Consider the following 26031-nt stretch of genomic DNA (forward strand, 5'->3'; position numbering starts at 1 on the left):
TAAATAAAAACATGTTAGCTGCAGGTTACAAGTTATTGTTGCTTTTGTTATCAGTATATAAGAGAATTAACTACAGTGGCACTCAAATGACACCAGGATAATTAAAGTTCTGTCAGATTTTTTATTAGGAACTCATACTTTCATACTCAGCCAAATAACTTGCCTCACAGCTGAAATTTAGGGCACAGCCGAAGAATAAGAAATTTTACTTTCTAAATGGATACCTTGGATAAAAATGTACACTTTCTATGTATGTAGGTGTGGGTATCTATGTATATGTATGTGTATTTCTATATACACATATACATATAAATTTGAAATAAAAATAATTATTTTAATATAAAATTTTCAAAAGTTAAGTTGATGTGAACACTTTAGAAGGTTTAGTCTGTTACTTAGTAGTCAACACTTTGTTTATGAGCTACTGATTCTCATATTTTGTGTGTTTTTTTTAACTTTCAATTTGAGTTTGGGGATACAAATGCAGGTTTGTTATTTAGGTAAACTCGTATCACAGAGGTTAGTTGCAGAGATTATTTCATCACCCAAGTACTAAGCATAGTACCCAATATTTATTTTTTCTGCTCCTTGCCCTCCTCCCATCCTGCACCCTCAAGTAGTCCCTATTGTCTATTGTGTTCATGAGTTCTCATCATTTAGCTCCCACTTATAAGTGAAAATATGTGATGTTTGGTTTTCCATTCCTGCATTAGTTCACTAAGAATAATAGCCTCCAGCTCCATCCATATTCCTTCATTCTTTTTTATGGCTGCATAGTATTCCGCGGTGTATATATAACATGTTTTCTTTATCCAATCTGTCATTGATTGACCTCTAGGTTGATTCCATGTCTTCGCTATTGTGAATAGTGTTGCAGTGAACATTCATGTGCAAGTGTCTTTATGGTAGAATAATTTATAATCCTCTGGGCATATACTCAGTAATGGATTGCTAGATTGAATGGTAATATTGTTTCTAGCAATTTGAGGAATCACCATACTGTTTTCCACAATGGTTGAACTAATTTATCCTCTCACCAACAATGTTTAAGTCTTCCCTTTTCTCTGCAACCTTGTCAGCATCTGTTATTTTTGACTTTTTAATAATAGCTGTTCGAACTGGTGCAAGATGGTATCTTTATGTGGCTTCGATTTGCATTTCTCTAATAATAAGTGATGTCGAGCTTTTTTTTTTCATATTCTTGTTGGCTGCATGCATGTCTTCTTTAGAAAAGTGTCTGCTCATTTTCTTTGTGCACTTTTTAATGGGGTTGTTTTTTTCTTGTAAATTTGTTTAAATTTCTTATAGATGCTGGACATTAGACCTTTGTCAGATGCATAGTTTGCCAATATATTTTCTCCCATTCTGTAGGTTGTCTATTTACTCTGTTGATAGTTTCTTTTGCTGTGCAGAAGCTCTTGAGTTTAATTAGATCCCATTTGTCAATTTTTGCTTTTGTTCATTTTTTTTTTGTTTTTCACCAGAACACTTTCTTTTCTGTGGTATCACTTTCCTTAAACATTACATTTACAGAAACTTATCATACTTGGTTTATAGTCATGCTTTTGCCAAGTTTTCTATTTACTTATTACTTGTTGCACTTTTCCCATCAACTCTAAAGGGCATTTTTGAGTTTAAATATTCAATAGTGAGTATTTTTTAATATCTTAAAGTGAAGATCATCCGCAAAGGCTGACTATAACAGACCTTGGACTAATCCACTACTAGTTTTGCTTATGTGTAATTCATTAAAAAAAATCTTAGTCCCAACTTTATCTTCATGTGTGTACTTTTCATTACCGTCCTTCATTTTACTGATTTTTTTAAAAAAGTAAAACAAGAAATGCATAGAAAATTAAAAATATAAACTTTAGTGGTAAAATTGATGTGGGTAAAACAAGAAAAAGAAAGAACATGCTGAGCAGGTTTTCCTGGACACTTTTACGTTTATTGTATGTCCCAGTCTCTACAACAGGGATGTTGGAAGGAGCAAGAGACTTTTGTATGCAACATTCTTACAGAAATCATGTTTTGCAAAGTTAAGCTACTTGATTATGTTGAAATTCAAATACTAGCTAAATATAATTCCCAGATGAGCATATTTATGCATATCATCCATTATTAACTTCTGTACAATGTTAAATATAAACTACTTCCAGTCAGCCTGGCATGAATTAAAAATATGAATGCCACCATACTATTGATTATTGTTCTACATGGTTACACTTTAATATGCATAGTAATGCAAAATAAACATGCTAAGAATTCTTCAATAATAAACACGCCATTCCTCTGAAAATGCTAGGATATATGCAGTAGAAAATTCATACACTATGTAAACTCTTAAATGAAAGAGCTTGTAAAATGATCTCCTCTTTCAAATATAGTTCTCTATCACAACATATTTCAAATTATTAGGTGTTTTCTCTGTGCAGTATTTTCGATATTTTACAGATGTTGGAATAATTATGAGATTTCTGTAATACAGAATGCATACCATTATTATTCATAATAGTCTCTACTATAAATCACATCAATCACTGTGTGAGCATTTTGCACATGTAATCTCAAATTCTCATAGAGAGATACTGTTGGCTACACAGACTCAGTAATTTCAATCATGATACTATTGTTTTAAACTCATTAATATGCAATCCATTCTGCCACATGCAAGAGAAACCAAAGAGTAACAAAGTAATTTCAGAGCCTTCTGACCTCAAAAAGACTATCGTCCAACTAAGGAGATAGATTACAAACAAATAAGATGTTGACTAATTCAAGGCTTCTCTAGCACGAGTGAAATATTTTCATAGTCGGCTACCTAATAGTTTCACTGTTAATTGCCAAAAACAAAAAAAAACCCAAAACAAAACAGTTACATGATCTGTATGGGTGTGTATTAATTCATACACAAACTTAAAAATTAATTATATTTATTACTCTTATTAGAATCAATAGATAGAACTATATTAATCTAAAAGAAAAATGAGAATTTCATCAGATTCAATATCAAAGTTAAGTTAATCTTTCTAAGGTAAAACAAGGCACAAGCATTCAGAGTTTATAACTGGAGTTGCTAGGCTAAAAAATCACTATAGAGAAGGAATAATTTCTAAATACAACCATCTTTATTTCCAGTCAGAAAGCAATGACTATTTCCAAGCTACATTGGGCTGAATTTCCTGCTAACAAATGTGATAATATAGAACTCTATGAAAATTAATGTTCCAATGAGAGCTCCTAAAATGATGTCCTCAAAAAATAATATTGGTGCATTAAAATAAAGAATTACACATTAAGTTCAAAGTTAAAACTCTCATAGCATTACTGCAAAAATAGGCTATGATGTATTTACTTAATTTTTTCCCTTTAAACACTTTCTAAAGTGTTAGAGGTGTTTATAGAAATTAATCTATACAAAGATTAAGAATGTAGTGAGGCTCATTTATTAGAAACTTTCAGAGGTCTTTCAAGCAAATACAATCAAGAATTTCAGAAGTAGTGTTCAATTACCACTATTGATCCAAGAAAACCCTTTGCACTGTCATTCATTCTATAAAAGTTCCTTGATGCAAGTTTCATGCCATTATGGTACTCAGTTTGATTATGCCTGAGCCATCATGTGTCCAATTACTTTTGTGTCTCAGAAACCAACCTCCCTCCCTCCTTCCTTCCTTCCTTCCTTCCTTCCTTCCTTCCTTCCTTCCTTCCTTCCTTCCTTCCTTCCTTCCTTCCTTCCTTTCTTCCCCTCTCCCTGTCCCCCTTTCTTTCTTTCATTCTTTCGGCTTTTAGTTAGACTTTAAGGCCCTATTGGGTGTTGTAACGAATATTCTGTGCAGTTTGGAAATGAGCCAACTGTGAAAAACACATATCTTGCCACTACCCTTACTATACCACTCCCAACATGTATGCACATACTTCTGTATGGGTTGATCCTGCTTTAGCAACATGTTTGAATTAAAAGAAGATGAATATAAATTAGTGAACAACTTGTGTTAAATATATCGGTTGTGTTTATTATACAAGTATGTACAAGTAGCGTCGGCGGAGAACATGTTGAGGTGGAGCCTAATAATCAGCGGCATCATGAGCTACATAGTTATGGTTCCACCTCTATTCAAGGGCCCGTATTTAGGCTCCATGCACTGGCATGACTGTGTTCTGAATGACCCATGCCCGTTCTAAATGAGTAATGTTCATTTTGATTGGCTGATGCATTGCTTTACAAGTCGTTAAATATTTTGAAATATCACCCCTTCCTCTGCTAGGTAATATTGGGCAAACCAATTATCTCTCAACCTCAGTTTTTCAACTGTGAAATGACGTTTGAACTGTAGAGTCTCCAAAGTCTCTTCCGGTCATTACAACCTATCATTTAGGGCTTAAGTACACACAGCAAAAAGGAGTAATGACTCAGAATCAGGGTGTCAGAGAGTAAAGTTTTCAGAATATTCTAACAAAACTAGTGCTTTAGGAAGGTACAATATCAACTCCATTTTTATGGGAGCGTTTTTTATTGTATTTTTTTATTTACAACTTTTATATCAAGTTCAGGGGTACATGTGCAGGATGTGTGGGTTTGTTATATAAACGTGTGTCATGGTAATTAGTTCCACATATTGTCCCATCACCTAGGTATTAAGTCCAGCATCCATTAGCTATTGTTTCTCATACAACATCAACACTTTTTTTTTTTTTTTTTTTTTTTTTTTTTGAGACGGAGTCTCGCTCTGCCGCCCAGGCTGGAGTGCAGTGGCCGGATCTCAGCTCACTGCAAGCTCCGCCTCCCGGGTTCACGCCATTCTCCTGCCTCAGCCTCCCGAGTAGCTGGGATTACAGGCGCCCGCCACCTCTCCCGGCTAGTTTTTTGTATTTTTTAGTAGAGACGGGGTTTCACCGTGTCAGCCAGGATGGTCTCGATCTCCTGACCTTGTGATCCGCCCGTATCAGCCTCCCAAAGTGCTGGGATTACAGGCTTGAGCCACCGCGCCCGGCCAACATCAACACTTAAACTAGCAATTGAGAGGAGACATTGCAGGGTCTTCTGGAGATTATCTTCGCAATTAGTTGACTTGGGCCTACGTGGAGCTGGAATTTTCCTGGCTTTGTAAAACCAAGCCTAAAGAATATAAAAACTGATGCTAAATATGCTATTATTCTACAATTCTGCCTTCTTGAAACAGAACTGCAGAGCTGGAAATTTCCAAACTAATGTCTACATTTTCATTTTTAATTTATTAGTTTTCCTTAAATAAAAGGGTGGAAATTGACTTCAACTGGCTTAATTGATACGGTACATGTAAAAACACTTTAGTAATAATATGAGTACCCTAAGCAAACGTTAGTAAAGTATTATTAGTTGCCATCGTATGCTATCATTCTTGGTTCATAAATATATGGTGTACCACATCTGTTATATTACAGGCATTGAATTACCTCTTGGGGACACAAATAAACTACTTTCACTCATATCTTTTTCTCAGTGTCTGCTTCTAGGAAATCCCAACATAAATCAATATGTGTGCATCCATGCACGTGCACACACACACACACACACGTACATGCTAATACATTGAGGGACAGCGTACGACAGTATGACATTATGGGCAGCTGGAACACCATGTACAAAAGCATATAAGTGACAAATAGAGAGATGAATTATTGGAAGATGTAGTGATTCACAGAAAAACTAGAGAATACAGCATATACAGGGAATGCTAAGAGAATATTCTGTGTTGGATGATATGAGCAAGAACTTAAATCAACTTGTAAGCTCATTAAAAGTATTTTATAATTTCTCATGAAGGGCCTTGGAAACACATTGAGAAAGGGTTTTCCAATCAAAGGGACTAGCTTAGGCACAAATCCTATTGCTTAAAGAAGTTTTCTGTATTATTTAAAAATAACAGAGAGATCTAAATAGGCTAATGGGAAGAAGTTAGATGAGCAATGTATGGATACCACAGTTACTATAGTTGTTTCATATTCTTTATTTTAGATTTATCAACACGTATTTATTACCAGTGGGGGAAAAAATCTAAACTTTTGCTCTTTCTTCTCTTCTTTCAATCCTGCTACACCGCTGCCATGGAATCCCCGTCTAAGTCAATAGCAGCTCCATGCATCCAGCTGCTGGAGATAAGAAAACTGAATTCATCATTTATGTCTGTCTTTTACACTCCATCTATAATCTCCCAGAAAATTATATTCTTTCTACCTTCAAAATGTAGCAGAATTTAATTGTTTCTTGCCACTTGCGCTGACTCAACCTGTTTCAATCTCCAGTATTCCTCTGTCTGTGTATAAGGGAATGGTGGCTTGAATCAGTAACTTTGGAGGCCGAGGACAATCGCTTGAGGCCAGGAGTTCAAGACCAGCCTGAGTAACATAGCAAGACCCAGACTTCATCTCTAAAAAATTAAAATTAAAAATAAATTCTTTTTAACAAGTTCCCAAGCTGCTACCCATACCTTTCAGTCACTTGTCAACACAGTGAAATGAAACCTGAAGTCACAATAACATCATAGTAGACTTAATTTGTTTTTACTGGAGCAGAGCACTTTCTCCAATTTTACTTTTATTTACACCACACCCAACTTAAGTTTTCTTAAGCTGTTCAATTTCTTTTAAACACCTAGCATATTAGATATTGCTTAAAAGTTAATGTCATATGCTCCTCTTCTCAAAACCCATGAATCATTCCCCACTTTACTCAGTAAGTCAAAATCATTACAATTACCTACAAGGCCCTCTGTTTCTTTTTATCTTCATTCCTGCTATTCTCACTCCACCCCAGCCACATGGGCCTCCTTGCTTCTGTTTGAACAGACATCTCCCAGTGTTAAGGTCTTCCAAGATGACCCTCATGATGGGGTCCATGATGTTTTCTTGGCTAAGCTCTGATGATGTTCTCTTGGCTAATTTTTTTCCCCATGATATTCTCTTGACTAAGCCCTGACTGTTCTTCACGTTTATGTTTAAATATCGTTTTTTATGTAAGTATTTTTGAGTAAGAATTAAATGACAGAAAATCAACACATTATTTTTTTTAAAATAACACTCAATATTATTCTCCTTGGGGGATCATTTTGTTGTAATTATGCTTTCATGCTCTTTTATTAAAGATACCTATGGAGAACTTTATCCTTTCCTTCATAAGCCTGCCATATTTTTCAGTCAATCTTTGATAGATTTTTAACTAATCATTACATTATTGGAAATAAGTATAGATCTGGGATATAAAATGACTAGCGAAGGATTAAAAGAACACCGACTCTTAATTTTAAACATAGCAGCATATCTTTTTCCTTTAAAAATCACCTGATATTTTGGATTAAAAATACATGTATTTTAATACCTTTTAATGGAGGAACCTCTTAGAGGTTTTTTTGTGGAGGAAGCCCCTTAGAATTTGGGGGCTTAACAAGATATATGTCTTACAGCCATGTAAGACCAACTTTAAACACTACTCATCATTTATTTTTAATTTAACGAACAAACTAAAAACTCACTGTCTGTCCAACTAGTCATGGTTTTTTATCATTTTATTTATGATTAAGTCATAAAACACTTAACATATATCAAGACTTGAATTTCGTTTATTAATAGATTAAATTGATATAACCTAACACTGCACTTGAATTAACTCAATTTCAGTAACCATAAACTTGTCCTGTGTGACTTCATTTATAACCATTTTTTACTTTGTTAACTCAGTGTCCTCTCACTAATGTGGATCAATGGCAATATACAGGCATATTACCTTTATAAATTCATATATTTTTTCAATGTAGTAACTGTTTGGTAATTTCTGTAAATTCTTTTCCCTTCCTTTGAATGAAATTAGAGAAATGTGGAATACAACTCTTTTATGTAAGCATATCTTCGAGGGCAATATACAAGAAAGTAGGAAAATATCCTAACCCTACATGGATGCCCAATGCTATTATCAATCTCTGTCATCACATCACAGTCTTGCAAAATAATTATTCATAACTCTCCCCTGCATCACTGAGATAGGCTCGTGTCAATTTATACCACCTAGTATTCCACGGCTATGGGCTAGCCACCATCTTTCACACCTCATTGAGTTCCTATCAGACTGTAAAGTACAGTAACTCAGTAATCTTGCCTCTCTCCTTTTTGTTAATGTATTGCACACTCTGCCAGTGTAAAGATGTGCATGAACGGGGGTTTTCTCTAGAAACCAAGAAAGAACATCCCACTGCTCATAGCAGCTAAACCACACTGCAAGCAATTGCTTGTCTCCTAATTATAACTATAAAACAATGTTGGATGCACTGGGTTTTAAATGTCTGGCCCAAATTCAGATATCGACTTAGTTTTGAAAAATTACTAGGACAGAGCTGGCACTTAAATGTTTTTGAACAATACCATGATACCATAAAGATATTCTTAAGCTGAGATTTTCTTTTTCTTAAATGAAGCAGTAAGCAAAAATCTCAGTGTACCATGTAAAATGAATTAATTTTAGCATGGCCCTTTGAGTCTATTTTAAATATTATATCCATTTATAAATGGGCTGCTGAGCTGATGGGAAAATAAGAAATGACCTCCCAAGCATTCAGAAATAAAACCAAGAATAAAACTCAGCAGCTTTGCTTGAAAAATAAGATGTAGTACCTCAAAATAATTTCAAAATTTAGTATAAGAAAAAATTGTTTAGAAGATTTTGAACGAAACATGCAAAATTGGTCTTTGGAGTTGTTATGAACCCATATTTTGAGTAAACTTAAAATAAGGATATAACAGATGCACTATTACCTGGACTTTTTCTTCATAATCTTACTATCATACCCTTAAATCTCTGAGTCTGACATTTCTGGAGGGAGGATTCAGGAATATCCTGCAGAAGCGAGAATACAGAAGAAAGATTGCCTACTTTCAACACAACACTAATAGACTCTTGACATTCTGTTTCCAGTCCTCCAGGCACCCTCCACTCCCAATTTCTCCGTCATAATGTCTTCATTCTAAAATGAAGTTGATACTTCCCCAATTCACTTCCCACTTTTTACTTAATTATCTACCTACAAAAATATGTTGCAACAACTAAATATAACTCCAAGGGAAGCACATGCACATATAAAGACACACACACACACACTCCAACACCCTTAGGTAAAACAACATTTAGAGAAACGATGTTAGTCTCTTAGGTTTTAAAAGTAAAATGAAAATATCTGTTGGTTTGATTTTGTTTTCCTGAGAGTTTTCCAGAGTGGTTAGCACATGGTTCACATTTAGGAATCAGTATTATTAATGGTATTGGAATCATACTAAATGTCAAACACTGAAGATGCCTTAGTCAATAATGGAATACCAGGCCGGGCGTGGTGGCTCACGCCTGTAATCCCAGCACTTTGGGAGGCCGAGGTGGGCGGATCACCAGATCAGGAGACTGAGACCATCCTGGCTAATATGGTGAAACCTCGTCTCTACTAAAAATATGAAAAATTAGCCTGGCGTGGTGGCGGCGCCTGTAGTCCCAGCTACTCGGGAGGCTGAGGCAGGAGAATGGCGGGAACCCGGGAGGCAGAGCTTGCAGTGAGCCCAGATCGCGCAACTGCACTCCAGCCTGGGTGACAGAGTGAGACTCCGTCTCCAAAAAATAAAAAATAAAAACAAATGGAATACCAAATATAATATCCTGTCAAATGGTCCTCAGGGAACTGATGGTCGCAAGATAGTCTATTCAATTTTTATTGCTTTATTATTATTTTTAAGAGAGCAGGTCTCACTCAGTTGTCCAGGCTGGAGTGCAGAGATGCAATTACGGCTCACTGCAGCCTTGACCTCCTTGGCTCAAGCAATCCTCCCTCCTCAGCCTCCTGAGTAGCTGGGACTACAGGCACAAATCCACGCCCAGCTAATTTGTAATTTTTAGTAGAGATGAGGTCTCACTATTGTTGCCCAGGCTGGTCTGGAACTCCTGAGCTCAAGCAATCCTCCCATCTTAGTCTCCCAAAGTGCTGGGTTTACAGGCAAGAGCCACTGCACTCAGTCCATGTTAATTTTCCATTTGCAGAACATTTTTCTTCCAAATAAAAAATGATTACTATTATCTTCCACCTACTCATACAGTAATATTTGTGCCCTAATGAAACATACAAAACAAGATTTTGTCTGAAAAATATCCGTTCAAATATTTGAAATGTACTATTGTTTCTTATATTAACATTTTCTTTTAAGCTGATATTCACAATACAGTGAACTATTTTCATGAAATGCTTCCCTCCGAGTTCAGCAAATTAGTGAACCCTTATGCCATGTTTAATCTTTATTGTCAAACAGTTTTTCCTCTCTATCTAGAACTGTGTGAATTATTTTATTACTTATTTATTGTCTCATTTCATACATTGAAGTAAGTTCCCTGCAAAATGAAAATAATCTACTCTCTTCATGATTGACTCCCTAGTACACACAACAATTCTTGGCACATAGTAGATATTCAAGAAATAGCTGTGAAATTAGTGAATAAACAGATGTATCATGTAGCTCCAAATGATCTCAGATCACTGTGCACTTATAATGAAACTCTTATTTGACGTGAGATATTGAGCCACAAGAGGATATAAATTATTTTAAACCACTTAGATAGTTGGCAGCCAGGTTTGTACTAAAATGCAAGTCAGTTAACTCATTCCAGCGATTCTTGCCTTTCTCCTACATAACATCTCCCCTGGTAACTGGAACCTGCATAATCTCCGTTCAAATATGACATGTATAGTTAGATATGATTCCATATATCATTTCAAGCAGCCTGAAATAATAATCACTGCTATGATTGCAATAGTTTTGATATAGTCTTCTAAAATTTTGTCAATTTTCTTTTGGCAATTTATGTTCTTGTTGCCACAAACTTGTGAGTAGCAAACACTCCACGATTTTTAACATCATTTGGAGTTTGTGCATTTTCACACTTCATTTATCCCCATTAAGATGATAGTTGTTAGTTGTTTCCAGGTTCTTGAGATAATTCTAAATCTTGATTCCGACATCTATGATATTAAGCAGCAATTTCGGGTTTGTGATAATGACAAACTTGACTAAAATACATCTTTGCTTAAGGATGCAAAACAAAGTCTCAAGGGCTAAATTAGATCCACATAAGCATTTTCATTAGCCAGGATAGGCTTCTTTAAAAATATCTATGAAGGTGTATTAATTTCCTGGGGTTGTCATAACAAAATACCAAAACCCAGGTGGCTTAAAATAACAGAAATTTATTTGCTCACAGTGTGCAGGCTAGAAGTCTGAAATCAAGGGTCCCAGCAGGGCCATGATCAATCTGACTGCTCTTGGGGGAAATTCTTCCTTGTCACTCCTAGCTTCTGCTGTTTATCTGCAGTCCTTGCCTTCTCTTAGCTCGTAGATACATTAGTCCATGTACATGGCCATCATCTTCTCCCTGTGTGGCTACAAGTCATTTTCCCTCTGTGTGTGTCATCTTGTGTCCCAGTTTTCCCTTTTTATAAGGATACTAGTCAGAATGGATTGGGGCTCACTTTAATGATCTCGTCTTAACATGATTATCTCTGTAAAGACCTTATTTCCAAATAAGATCACATTCTGAGATATTCAGCATTAGGGTATTGTAGGTAGCAAAGACACTATTCAACCCCAAACCAAAAGCATTTGGATTAGTGATTTCTACTCAAAGTGGTAGATATATTATAATACTCATAATATTATATGTAATGTGCCATATATATCATATGTGTCATACATACATACCTGTTCTAAATGCATGATGTCCATATATATATGCACACATATATGACAAGTGTTTTGTGTGCGTGTGTGTGTATTAGTGCAAAGTTTTAAACTTTCTAGTCTCCATAAAATTCTTCTTGCTTTGGCAAAAGCCATTGATTGGTAATTTGAGGTAGTTACTCAGGACATAGTATCTTATCTGATCAACTTTTTTTTTTTTTTTTTTTTTGAGACAGAGTCTCGCTCTGTTTCCCAGGCTGGAGTGCAGTGGTGCGATCTTGGCTCACTGCAACCTCCACCTCCCAGGTTCAAGCGATTCTCCTGCCTCAGCCTCCCGAGTAGCTGGGACTACAGGTGTGTGCCACCATGTCAAGCTAATCTTTGTATTTTTAGTAGAGACAAGGTTTCACCATGTTGGCCAGGATGCTCTCAATCTCTTGACTTTGTGATCCGCCCACCTTAGCCTCCCAAAGTACTGGGATTACAGGCGTGAGCCACCGTGCCTGACCTTGATCAACTTATTTTTGAACTCAGTCTATATGACTTCATTTTATACATAATACTATCACAAATCTTAAGGCTTCTTTTCAGTCTTGTAGCAGATTTTAAAGTGGGGCAAAAAGAGGAATCCATTATCATCACAATGCTAGAACACTGATGTGACATAATGTCTAGTAATGATTTTATAGATCCAATAACATCCAACAGAAAACACAATTTTGTTTGCATGACTCAACTTGAGAGAAAATAATTCATACATTAATGTGACTGAATCCAGGTATTTTCCAGTTAAAATAAGTCATTTCTCATTTTACTTATTTATAGCTTAATATTGGAAAAAGCAGAGAGCATCAACTTGCATATATGTCTCAGTTAAAAATATAGTAGAAAATAGCATATTCGATTAAGACCTTTCTATTCCTCTTACCAATGGTACACATGGGAAAACACTGGAAAATGGAGCATCAAGTCCTAAATCTTTTAAGCAGAATAATATATTTCTCTAATAAATCTGTGCAAAGTATTTTGAATAACATATGGGTTACCATGGGATTTACTGTGATAGGATAGAATATAATAATATATAGTGGAAGTCCTACTTGCTAGAAACTTAGTTTAAATTCCAAACATATTTACTTACCTCATATCTATTAAATTAAAGTGCCAATCTGTGATTCCCACTCCTGGCAGGTGGTTCTCTGTCACATTGTTCAACAGCAGCATCTACTGGCTGCAACATCCACATCTACCTTCTTCTGTTGCTTGGATTTCTACTGTTTGGTACGTTTTAAACGTCATTCCTTTACCCCTTGTAAGTTGGATTCCTAGGTATTTTATTCTCTTTGAAGCGATTGTGAATGGAAGTTCATTCATGATTTGGCTCTCTGTTTGTCTGTTACTGGTGTATAAGAATGTTTGTGATTTTTGCACATTAATTTTGTGTCCTGAGACTTTGCTGAAGTTGCTTATCAGCTTAAGGAGATTTTGGGCTGAGATGATGGGGTTTTCTAAATATACACATGTCATCTGCAAACAGGGACAATTTGACTTCTTCTTTTCCTATCTGAATACCCTTGATTTCTTTCTCTTGCCTGATTGCCCTAGCCAGAACTTCCAACACTATGTTGAATAGGAGTGGTGAGAGAGGGCATCCCTGTCTTGTGCCAGTTTTCAAAGGGAATGCTTCCAGTTTTTGCCCATTCAGTATGATATTGACTGTGGGTTTGTCATAAATAGCTCTCATTATTTTGAGATATGTTCCATCAATATCGAATTTATTGAGCGTTTTTAGCATGAAGGGCTGTTGCATTTTGTCAAAGGCCTTTTCTGCATCTATTGAGATAATCATATGGTTTTTATCTTTAGTTCTGTTTATATATGCTGGATTACATTTATTGATTTGCGTATGTTGACCCAGCCTTGCATCCCAGGGATGAAGCCCACTTGATCATGGTGGATAAGCTTTTTGATGTGCTGCTGGATTCAGTTTGCCAGTATTTTATTGAGGATTTTTGCATCAATGTTCATCAGGGATATTGGTCTAAAATTCTCTTTTTTTGTTGTGTCTCTGCCAGGCTTTGGTATCAGGATGATGTTGGCCTCAACATGAGTTAGGGAGGATTCCCTCTTTTTCTATCTATTGGAATAGTTACAGAAGAAATGGTACCAGCTCCTCCTTGTACCTCTGGTAGAATTCGGCTGTGAATCCGTCTGGTCCTGGACTTTTTTTGGTTGATAGACTATTAATTATTGCCTCAATTTCAGAGCCTGTTATTGGTCTATTCAGGGATTCAACTTCTTCCTGGTTTAGTCTTGGGAGAGCGTAAGTGTCCAGGAAATTATCCATTTCTTTTAGGATTTCTAGTTTATTTGCACAGAGATGTTTATAGTATTCTCTGATAGTAGTTTGTATTTCTGTAAAGGACTTCAAGGAGAACTACAAACCACTGCTCAGTGAAATAAAAGAGGACACAAACAAATGGAAGAACATACCATGCTCATGGATAGGAAGAATCAATATTGTGAAAATGGCCATATTGCCTAAGGTAATTTATAGATTCAATGTCATTCCCATCAAGCTACCAGTGACTTTCTTCACAGAATTGGAGAAAACTGCTTTAAAGTTCATATGGAACCAAAAAAGAGCCCGCATTGCCAAGACAATCCTAAGTCAAAAGAACAAAGCTGGAGGCATCACGCTACCTGACTTCAAACTATACTACAAGGCTACAGTAACCAAAACAGCATGGTACTGGTACCAAAACAGAGATATAGACCAATGGAACAGAACAGAGCCCTCAGAAATAATACCACCCATCTACAGCCATCTGATCATTGACAAACCTGAGAAAAACAAGAAATGGGGACAGGATTCCCTATTTAATAAATGGTGCTGGGAAAATTGGCTAGCCATAAGTAGAAAGCTGAAACTGGATCCTTTCCTTACTCCTTATATGAAAATTAATTCAAGATGGATTAGAGACTTAAATGTTAGACCTAAAACCATAAAAACCCTAGAAGAAAACCTAGGCAATACCATTCAGGACATAGGCATGGGAAGGACTTCATGTCTAAAACACCAAAAGCAACAGCAACAAAAGCCAAAATTGACAAATGGGATCTAATTAAACTAAAGAGCTTCTGCACAGCAAAAGAAACTACCATCAGAGTGAACAGGCAACCTACAGAATGGGAGAAAGTTTTTGCAATCTACTCATCTGACAAAGGGCTAATATCCAGAACCTACAAAGAACTCAAACAAATTTATGAGAAAAAGACAAACAACCCCATCAAAAAGTGGGCAAAGGATATGAACAGACATTTCTCAAAAGAAGACATGCATACAGCCAACAGACACATGAAAAAATGCTCATCATCACTGGCCATCAGAGAAATGCAAATCAAAACCACAATGAGATACCATCTCACACCAGTTAGAATGACAATCATTCAAAAGTCAGGAAACAACAGGTGCTGGAGAGGATGTGGAGAAATAGGAACACTTTTACACTGTTGGTGGGATTGTAAACTGGTTCAACCATTGTGGAAAACAGTTTGGCGATTCGTCAAGGATCTAGAACTAGAAATACCATATGACTCAGCCATACCATTACTGGGTATATACCCAAAGGATTATAAATCATGCTGCTATAAAGACACATGCACACGTATGTTTATCATGGCACTATTCACAATAGCAAAGACTTGGAATCAACTCAAATGTCCATCAGTGACAGACTGGATTAAGAAAATGTGGCACATATACACGATGGAATACTATGCAGCCATGAAAAAGGGTGAGTTTGTGTCCTTTGTAGGGACATGGATGCAGCTGGAAACCATCATTCTCAGCAAACTATTTCAAGAATAGAAAACCAAACACCGCATGTTCTCACTCATAGGTGGGAATTGAACAATGAGATCACTTGGACACGGGAAGGGGAACATCACACACTGGGGCCTATTATGGGGAGTGGGGAGCGGGGAGGGATGGAGTTATACCTGATGTAAATGACGAGTTGATGGGTGCAGCACACCAACATGGCACAAGTATACATATGTAACAAACCTGCACGTTGTGCACCTGTACCCTAGAACTTAAAAGTATAATAAAAAAAAAAAAAAAAAAGAAGAAAGAAAAAAAAAAAGTCATTCCAGGGAGTGGTTTTGAATAGGAGAAAGTGGTTTTGAATAGGAGAAAGAAGAGACCATCAAAAGGTCTTGAAAGCAGATTTCTTTAATAATTTGATTTTTATTAGGTACTTAGAGAAAACAAAATCTATCCATTCAGGACTTCCAGAGTCTCATTGCTTGTGCCAAACATGGAAACCAGCTTGTGGATAGTTATACATCAGAAACCCATTTATGATTACTGTCTCCGAGTAGCTACCTTATTGAGAGATATGAAACATAGCTATACATGGAAGGAACAACAGACTTTATAGAAATGATTAAAATCAAAATACACTCTATCATATATATTTGTATTTAAAGGCTATACTTTACCATTTAAAGGTGGTTATCACAATGAACACAAGATTTGGGAGAATTGCTCATAACTTTATTCTCTTTTTCATTATTTTCGGCATATTAACTTTGAGTTCCAAACATAAGCTATACAAATTATCCAAAAACATGATTGGTACCTTTTGATATGGTACCTCTCAATGCACAGAATGACTGCACTGCCCTCTGATTTGTATTCCCTGCCAACACTCTTACATGATCAATAGCTTTAAAAATTTTTAATTTGAATATTCAGCTTGTTAGATTCCAACAGTTTGCTTCATTGATATTCTTCGATAATGAACTTTTATTTCTTTTAGGCAGGATGAAATGAACTTGGCATATGCCTTTAGCTTTAAAAAATTGTGTTTAAGGAAAATAAACATAAGCATTTAGTATTCTGGAATTTCTTACTACCACAGTGTAATTTACATACCACACATATGTAAGGGTTTCCTTTTCTACTTCTACCAAGTTATCATATAGTTAGTTACTTCTGATGGTTTTAAGAAAAAGTTATAGCAATAGATTCATTATTTGTTTTAATACTATGAATGTAGATTACTGGAAAAATTATTTAATTCACAAGTGATCACTGGTTTACTCATTTATGCATTTTAATGTACAAGTTCTTTTTTCAAAAATAGAGACATGGGTCTCACTTTGTTGCCCAGGCTGGTCTCAAACTCCTGGGCTCCAGCAATCCTCCTCTCTTGGCCTCCCAGAATGCTGGGGTTACAGGCATGAGCCACTGAGCCTGGCCAAGACAATTCTTATATACTATGTTTTGGGTCAGGTGCTGCCCTACTAGACCAAAATATTAATTCATTTAATTATCTAAAAACCTTAGAAGTCTCTGGAATAATTCAGATTTATTTTGCTCAGCAAATATTCCCTCCCTCCTCCACCTATTGTGAATAAGTGTATGATCCCACCCAACTGACATTGGGCTTGGATTTAAGACTTGCTTTGGCAAGTACAACACATTGACCAGAGAAGAGGTCTTCAATGTGTTTGCATGTTTTGGTGTACTTCTTAGGTTTTTATGATATGTCAGTCACTGTCCCTGTTTGGGCTCCAGAATAAACAAATAAAGACCTGGTCCCAACCTCTAAGTTCAGAGTCTAGCCACGCAGAGCCTTCCAACAAATCCCATCCTAGGTCAACTAAACCTTGTGTAGAATTTCACTAAATATAACTTTAATGGTGCTGTCTGGTCATTTGGCCTCAGTCCTATAGTGAAACAGCAAGCACCAAAAAAAGTTATCATTCTTATAGGTGTAATTGACTCTGGTTATCAAGAGAACAGTGAGTCATTGTGACACGATACGGGCAGGAGAGAGTATTGTTGGACCTGGGGTGATACTTTGGTAACCTTGGCATGTCTTTGGTAGAAATCACAAATAATCAGTCTGACAAGGGCATGGTAACCAAGTTCTCAATTCCTTGAGAATAAAAGTCTGGGTGGTCTTATGAAATGAGCAACCCAGATCTGATCAAAGATAGAGGAAGAATACATTGAGTATTATTGATAGCCTTAGTACCAATTTCAGCAGTGATTACTATAGATTGGCCTGCTACTTCTCCTTTCTCTTTTTTCTCCCTTAGAAATTATGCCTTACCACTCTCACGAAGAAGCATCGTCAGCAGAGAGAATATATTGTGAGACACAAGTGGTTATAAGGGGGTGGTATAAGGAATTAACTTGTCAGTGCCCTAGCATTACTGTGGGATATTCATTACAACTGATGAACCAATATTGATATATTATTAGTTAATAATAAAGAATTATTATTAGTTATAATTATTAGTTATTAATGATTAGTTAACAATAATGTATCAATATTGGTTTATCAATTATAATAAATAAAGTTTATAGTTTACATTAGGGTCCAAATCTTTGTGTTGTATAGTCTATGGATCTTGACAAATGTATCCTGACATATATCCACCACTACAGTATTATATAGAAGAGTAATATACAGAATGGTTTCACTGTCCTAAAAATCTCCCTTGCTCTGATTGTTCAGTTCTGTCCACTGAACCCTTGGCAACCACTGATCTTACTATCTCTTTACTTGTGCTTTTTCCAGGATGCCATTTTGTTGGGCCCACCATTTCCTTATTTTCAGCTGTTGAGGTTGGTGTCACAATGAGTTCAGGGACTCGAGTGATGCCACCATTCATCTTGGGTTATAGAGCTGGCTCCTCATGGCGCGTCTTTGAAGGCTTGGTATGAGCAGTTGTAGAAAACTGGGAGAATCTTTCTTTTATCTCTAGCAAGTAAGTTATTCATAACTTATTAACTGGTTTTATAAGTCTTTAATATTTCAACAGCAGTTGACAACCTGAGCAGCTTACCTCCATGAAAACAAATATTGAATATATATAAAATATATGTGTGTATGTATCTACAAATCTACTCAAAATTGTAAGTAGAAAAAATTATAATTATGAGTCATAGGGAATAGGAATAGGATCCACTGCACATAAACAAATCAGGCCTTTCGGTTTGCTGCAAATGGTGCTTTGAAATTTATTCTTTTCATAAATATGTAAGTTAAATTTACTCTTTTCATAAATATGTAAGTTAAATATTATGATTATAATATTTTTCCTAAAATATATGCTTCATCAATATTTCCTGAGGGTGTTCTCCAATATACCCTGCAGTTACCCAGCTGAAATGGACATGGACATCCCATTACATGTAAAGTACTTTTTTAAAGGGGTTTTGTGTTATGCTACTTTAAAATATAATTATTATTTTTATTGTTACTTTATCTTCATATTTAGAAAAATATAACCGACAAATCCTGTACCTCTGTCTAGTTTCTTTTCGTTAGTATTATAACCACAAGCAAAGAAAACAGATGTTTTTATCACAAAAACATTCTGTAAATATGCAAGGCCAAGAAAGCAACAATTAACACACTGTGCAGTTAGCACCATTTTCTCTAATCCACTAAAGGCAGTTATCCAAGAAGGGACCTGTTTATGCTATTCCTATATTGCTAGGGAAGTTGCTGACTGATGACTTATGATCAAGAAAAATTAATTTTCTCTTGTAATATTGAAATTCCCAAAAGCATGAGTTTTGTATCAATGCCTGACTTTCTGAAGTCATATATTTGGAATAATGTGTAATACGTAATTTGAATTCAGTTACTCCAAATATCATTATTAGTTATTTTCCAAGAAAAATACATATATTGCATTTGGTATTGCCTAATTTCTGAAATTGGTTGAGTTTAAAATAATAATCTCAAATATGATTTTCTAATAAACATGTAAAATTAGCCACAAGTTATATGAACAATTTTATACACTGTAATCTTATTAGGGGAAAAACTTTTGTCTATATCATTTGGATTGCCTTTGGATAACAATTATATGTTAGAAGGTAAGGTCTAAGGTTAGCAAGGTAAGTTACTAATAAAAAGTTGTGATGTAAGAATTTGAATAAAAATTTAAAGTATGAAAATTAGCCATTTTTGATACAATCTATACTTTGCTTTGTGAATAAAATCCACGTCCATCATATGTAACACTTTTACACACAGCGTACCAACCAGCAATCAGTGGAGAAATACGCCATCCCTTTGTATTTATTACTAATTTTCCTGAAAACTAAACCCCTTTCATATTATAAATTTAATAGTCTACAAGTTTATATTGTTAAATACACTGAATATTTTCTTAGGAAAATTCTTAGAAATACAACTATCATCCAAAATTTGATTTTATATTTAAATATTTGGTTCACACACACAAAAAATATATTTGGTTCACATGGCGAAGAATCTTTCTATAAAATCTTTAGCAATTGAGATGCTTTCCAGAGATCTAAAGACGCCCAATTCCTCCACAAATATATTGATATTTAGCATTATTATTCTTCAATTAGATTCCAACTTAAGAAAGAAACACATATTTTACATTTAGTTAAATAATATTTTCTTTGATTAGAATTTGCATCCATATATTCTGGATATGATTATACTTGTCTATCTATCTATGTATTTATGCGTCTATCAATCTATCATCTATCATCTCTCTAGTCTTCATTGCAAAGTGCGTGATAATATTTCCCACCCACTTGTATCTTCCAGTGCTTTTTGTTACTATAGATTTAAATTAACTCCTGCATTAGTGATTAAAGCTTTGTATGTCATAAATGTGTCCCTTTTTTCTCAATTTTTATTTACCTTTTAATTTTGCTTATTTATTATTATTTAATGCTCAAAATATTTGTTTGGTTAAATCAGTCAACCTTTTCCTTTATAGTTTTTGTGTGTGGTGGTAAAGACGAATTTTAAAGCAAGAGTTTTTCTTTTCAATAAACTTTTATTGAGCACTACTGTAGTTTAAGAACACAGAGAGTCAATTAAGTGCTTGTCCAGCCTGCAATTTCAACCCAGTTGTGGAGATAGAAATGTAAGTGTATATTCACACAACATTAAGAAATATTTTAGCAGCAGCAATCTACCAATAAATGCAAAGCGATATGGTGCAAATTGAGAACATATGTGCTGAGAATAAAGGAATATGTCATTGAATGGAGCTTCTAAAGGGAGGGAAATTAGAGATAATAAAAAAACAAGGCTTTCAAAATTTTCATGGCATCTTTTTTCAGTGATTCTTCTATGTGTCTATGAATTATTCTACTTTGCATATATCGGAAGAAGCTGGATCTTGCTACATACATTTTATATATTTCTTCTAGAACAAGAGGAGTTGAAGTTGATATGTTATAAATGCTTAAGTATAAATGCAATTTTCAGCATTATTTTTCTGGGAAATTGAAAGTGAGACAGGAATGGTTAGGAAATAAAAATTAATTATTTTCTTTACTAGCCATGAATGCACTCTATACCTTCAAATCCAGATATACCTTCCCACCCTGTTGCCACCTAGTACTTTTGACGTTTCATTTCAGAAGTAAAGGTATAATAAGAGAGGAAATTATGGAAGTGGTGATAGTATTGTGAAGTTATCAAAGGAATAACAACCACAAAATAAGGAAACAGAATTGCTTATTTTCACTTTCAAATATATACATCATAATCTAGTTATTATTGCAAGTTTGATGTTCATTTTGAGTAAGAATAAAACAACCTCAGTTTTGGAGAAATATGTTAGTGAAATGTTCTCAATACTTTCTAGTTAAAACTTGGTTTTGTTCTAATGCCTTAAAATGACTTCCTGAGAGCTGTTTCTGTGCTCTCTCTCTCTCTCTCTGTCTCTTTCTCTCTATCTCTCCAGTTGTCCTCAACACTCATCACTGATGTAAAATTAAAAGAGGAAGAAGTGATGACATTATAACCGTGGTTTTCCTTTTAGTTCCTATGTCTGCTGTGTATTTTACCTTCTAATTTTCCTAGAGTTGAATTTTGAATGATCCAGTTCTAAAGCGTAATTTTCACTCCTTCTTGAAGCATCTCTCTTGAATACTTAACTTCCATATTACTCTGGGGAGCAAGACAGGCCACTCCAGGGAAAACCCTCAAGTGCATTCATGTTCCTTCCTTAAACCAAAGAAATTCAAATCATGTTTCCCTTCCTTGGGAGTTAATCTAATTACTCCATACTAAGGTACTTGCAAAGCAGAACTTTTCCAGATAAAAATTTATCCAGAACCCATAAAACTATTTTTTATATTTATATCCTTTCTTCTTTCTCAAAGTTCAAGGTCTACAGCTTTTTCTCCTCTTCCCCAAACACACAATGAAAAAGTAAAAAAAGACTTTTGTAACTATGAGGTTGCAAATTCACTGAAGATCCAAGTTATTATTCATTTTGGCATTTCTCTTTTGTGATGACTAACGTATGCAGTTTCATCATTACCTATAACCATTGATCCCATGTTGAATTTTATTTTTTTATAAGATAGTATGCAAGAGTAAAATAATTCTCAGTTAAGGAAACAGAAGACTAACGTTCCAAGAAATAAATATGAATAAATTTTAAGAAAAAAGTTCTAATTTTTGAAAGTAATATTCGTGTAGGATCTGTGTATGAAGTTATAGAATAAACAACACTGGAATTGTTATATAGAGTAATATACAAATATATAGCCCTTAGGAAAAAAATAAAATATTCTTGCTCTTGGCTCCTGCTGACTAAACACTTTGCCATTTTGGACTTATTTCTGGTAACTAAACTCTTGAAATCAATGGTCCGTTTAATTTTAACTCTTTTCTGTTTCTGAAAAACCCTACACCTGCCCACCTACCCTGTGTTCTACCTAGCACACTTTTTTGTTTCCCTTCAATTATTTAGTTCTTACTTAACCTATTAGTTTGGTATTTCAGGATCAGTTTCTTGAGCCTTCAAATCTGGGTCGGTTCCCATTCCCATTGCACCCTCTGGTGGCCGTCTCCATATCCATCTCAGTTAATTAAGCCAATTTTGATTAATTCCATACTCTTACACTGGAGGCATGTTGGTTCAGAAAAAGGCAACTGATGCGATACTAACCAATAGAACCAGAAGCGAATTCTACAGGAAGCCGCCTAAGGAAAATTTTCTTATTCACAAACTAGAGTCAACGGAAACTATAGTATCTCTCCTATTTTCCAGAATGCATTATTATTATCACTGCTGCTGCGGTGGTTGATGTTGTTTTATTGTTTTGTTTGACATAGTTCTGCATCTGCTATTACTATAGTTATAACAGCTACAGGTTAAAATTTTTTAAATGGAAAACAGAGACATGAGAAGAAAGTCTGTTTCTGTTCACTTTGTGATATCAATGAATCAGCTGGTGTTAGAGGTCAACTTCAGCAGTCATCTTACATTTATTTTGTCCATTCAGAACGTGAATTGCCTTCTATGTTTGCAGAATCTTCTGCTTCTTGAAAAACAGCCTGAAACTCGTTACAAAATCTGAAATGCCGTATATTCACTTTCCTATCCCTCCTTGTGTTGGAAGACATTTCTCCATGGATTTCTTGCATTCCTGCATTGTCTGAATACTCTGAGTAAAAGCATTTACGGCCAATTTTTGTGTATGGAAACATTCCAAGACAGTAAAGTACGTTTTTTTTGGAGGATTTTTTTTTTTTCATCTCAGGGTAACAAACATAGAAACCCCTTTCCCTTCTCCCCCAAAGATATTTACTTATATTCCAGATTAAACTGAATATTCCTGTCTCTCTTTTTCTCTCTGGAGGGGAGGATCGGCAAGACATCAGTGACCCTACCTAAAATCGGTTTCCTAATTTTGAGGATTGTTTTTCTGTGATGAATTCCACGGAAGGTACACATAACATCTGGCTCTCCTTGTATGGTCCTGTGTGAATTGATGTTCAGAGAGCCAACGTAAGAGAGATAAATGGTCTTTGTCTCTGACTAAGGAATCATACGTATTGTATTAGCCTGCTAAGGTTATATATTCAACACAGCAGCTGCTGTCTTAACACTTAACAGAACGGATTCAGCATGGCAGCACGGTCTGTGTTTTCTGTGGCAGACTGACTTGGTAGTTTACAACAGAGTCAAATCACAGATCTTTCACAGACTTAGACTTCATACTTACAGCCAGTGTATTGTCACATGACTTCGAATTCAACAGTTGGCAGTGCTTGCCCTATATTTTCAACTGGAAATATTGATAGGAAAAATCAGGTACCATGCTGAAATTATAAACACATTGGTTGACTTCCCCAGCATCCATTGGTAGTTATGTCTGTAGTGCAGTCTGACCACACTGTGCCTATGGGCTTTGTCAGCCCTGGTGATTCTAGTAAACATAAGTCAGCTGATGTCACTCCTAAGCTCTTCGCTACCATGAAAAGAATTCATTATTCTCAATAACACCTACCGCAGTTTTGTTTACTTCATTGTATAGTCTCTATATTCCACACTGGAATGCATAAAGGAAGGGATTGCATAGCCCTCTGTCAACACGTGATAGACTCTCACAACTATTTCTGAGGAAATACACATCAGGAATTTGGAGAAAACCATTATTGACCTTTAACATTTTTTGAGGAAATTATCTACTGTGAGGAGTGTATAGATATTTTAGCATCTATAAGTTAAAATTTTCCCTCAGATACCTGAAGAATAAGTAGAAATATATAAAAATTTTAGTACTAAATTGCCAGTATGATTAGCAGTTTTATTAATTACCTAGCTGCACGTAGATTATTCAAAAACTTGGCATCTTAAAACAGTAAACATTTCATTATCTCACACAGATTTTGTGGTTGAGGAATCCTGAAGTGGCTTAGCAAGGGAGTTCTGGCTCCAAATCTCTCATGTGGTCGTTGTCATGATTTGGTTGTGGCTGCTGTCATTTGAAGGCTTGGCTGTGGCTGGAGGATTCATTTTCATGACGGGCTCACTCCCAGAACTAACAAATTAATCTGCCTGTTGGCAGGAGTACTCAGTTTCTCATCACATGGACCTATCCATTGCCGTGTTGGAGTGGACTTACTCATAGTAGCCGTGTTCCCCCAAAGGGTGATCTGATAGAACAACACAATACCAAAATGTCTTCTACGACCTAGCCTTGGAGTCACATTCTGCAATTTCCCTCGTATCCTATTGGTTACACCATTTAGCCTGATTCCACAATGGAAGAGACCTAACCAAGGCCTGACCACCACAAGGTGAGAATGGAGGAGGGCAATAGAGGAGGCTGCTTCTCACTGCAACAATGCCAGTCTTGGAAGTCCCACCTCCTACCGAGGGAAGCATAGATCTTACAGGCTCCGTTAGGCATGTTTATATTAATTGACAAAGGGAATGACAAGGATAGGCCAAATAACGAGACTAGTGGGTTTAGTTTTGTGAGACTTTTAATTTCTCTAGGCATTATTTTTCTTTCATTCCTACTTAAAAGAACTGTTACGATAATCAAATTGAACATGTGTTGAAAGACTTGACAACTCGAACATAGTAGTAGTATGTATGTAGTATTAATTATTTACATCATCAAAACACCTCTTATCCACACAATTCCCAGGAGAGATAATTTAACTGACATGGAGACTGAATTAGTACTATTCATATATTCTTGACACATTCTTTTGGATGTTGGTAGGATAGATGTATGATAAACTGACTGAAAACTCAAGACTTCCTCACATACAATAAGTGCTCACGATACTTATTTACTAATTCTAATCCCTGGCAGACGTTTTCATTAAAATAATTATAGTGAAAACTAACATATGACCACTGATTGGGAGCAGCCATCTTGTATTTACATTTTGATCAATTTCAGAAGAATTGCATAGACTCTCATAAAGCATGTTGAAAAGAGACCTTAAAGTGCATTGTATAATTTATGGTATGTACAAAGAATTTTTTTTCTCAGTTTCTAGAAAGTCTGAAGAAAGAGTATCTGGGTAGAAAATCATTTGTTTTGGATAACCTTCTGTCTCACAATATTTATCTTTCAATTTGATCTCTTTTATAAACTGTTACTTGAGTTCCATTTTTCCTACTTGGTTAGTTAGGCTCTATTTTCCCTGCTGTACCCAGGGCCAACTGAATCTATTACAAAAGCCCCTTAGCATTTTCTTCTGATTCTGTTGTGAAACTTCTTGTAATCTGCAATCATTAATACGTTTATGAATTTTTAGTGAGAATATTGCTCTACATAGTTAATTAAAATGTAAAGTTACACCTAAACTTATGCCTAATATGATATATATATATATGTATATATATATATATATATAAAATTTCTAATTTTACTTTAGGTACAGTGGGTACATGTGCAGATTTGTCATGTGGGAATATTGCATGATGCTGAGGTTTGGAGTATGGATCCAT

At 35.4% G+C, this 26031-nt stretch overlaps 1 long non-coding RNA gene across 2 annotated transcripts in view; it reads right to left on the reverse strand.

Annotated features, from left to right (window-relative positions):
* Positions 1-5994: 5994 nt before the first annotated feature.
* Positions 5995-26031, reverse strand: part of LOC105498546 (uncharacterized) — a 42824-nt gene continuing 22787 nt past the window's right edge. For both annotated transcript variants that reach the window (XR_011621744.1, XR_011621743.1), the window contains exons 2-4: positions 8785-8866; positions 6218-6410; positions 5995-6132 (exon numbers count right to left, since the gene is read on the reverse strand). This is a non-coding gene — a long non-coding RNA (uncharacterized lncRNA). The remainder of the gene's footprint in view (positions 6133-6217; positions 6411-8784; positions 8867-26031) is intronic.

The sequence above is a fragment of the Macaca nemestrina genome, chromosome 4 (genome assembly GCF_043159975.1).
Source record: "Macaca nemestrina isolate mMacNem1 chromosome 4, mMacNem.hap1, whole genome shotgun sequence".
NCBI classification, from domain to species: Eukaryota; Metazoa; Chordata; class Mammalia; order Primates; family Cercopithecidae; genus Macaca; species Macaca nemestrina.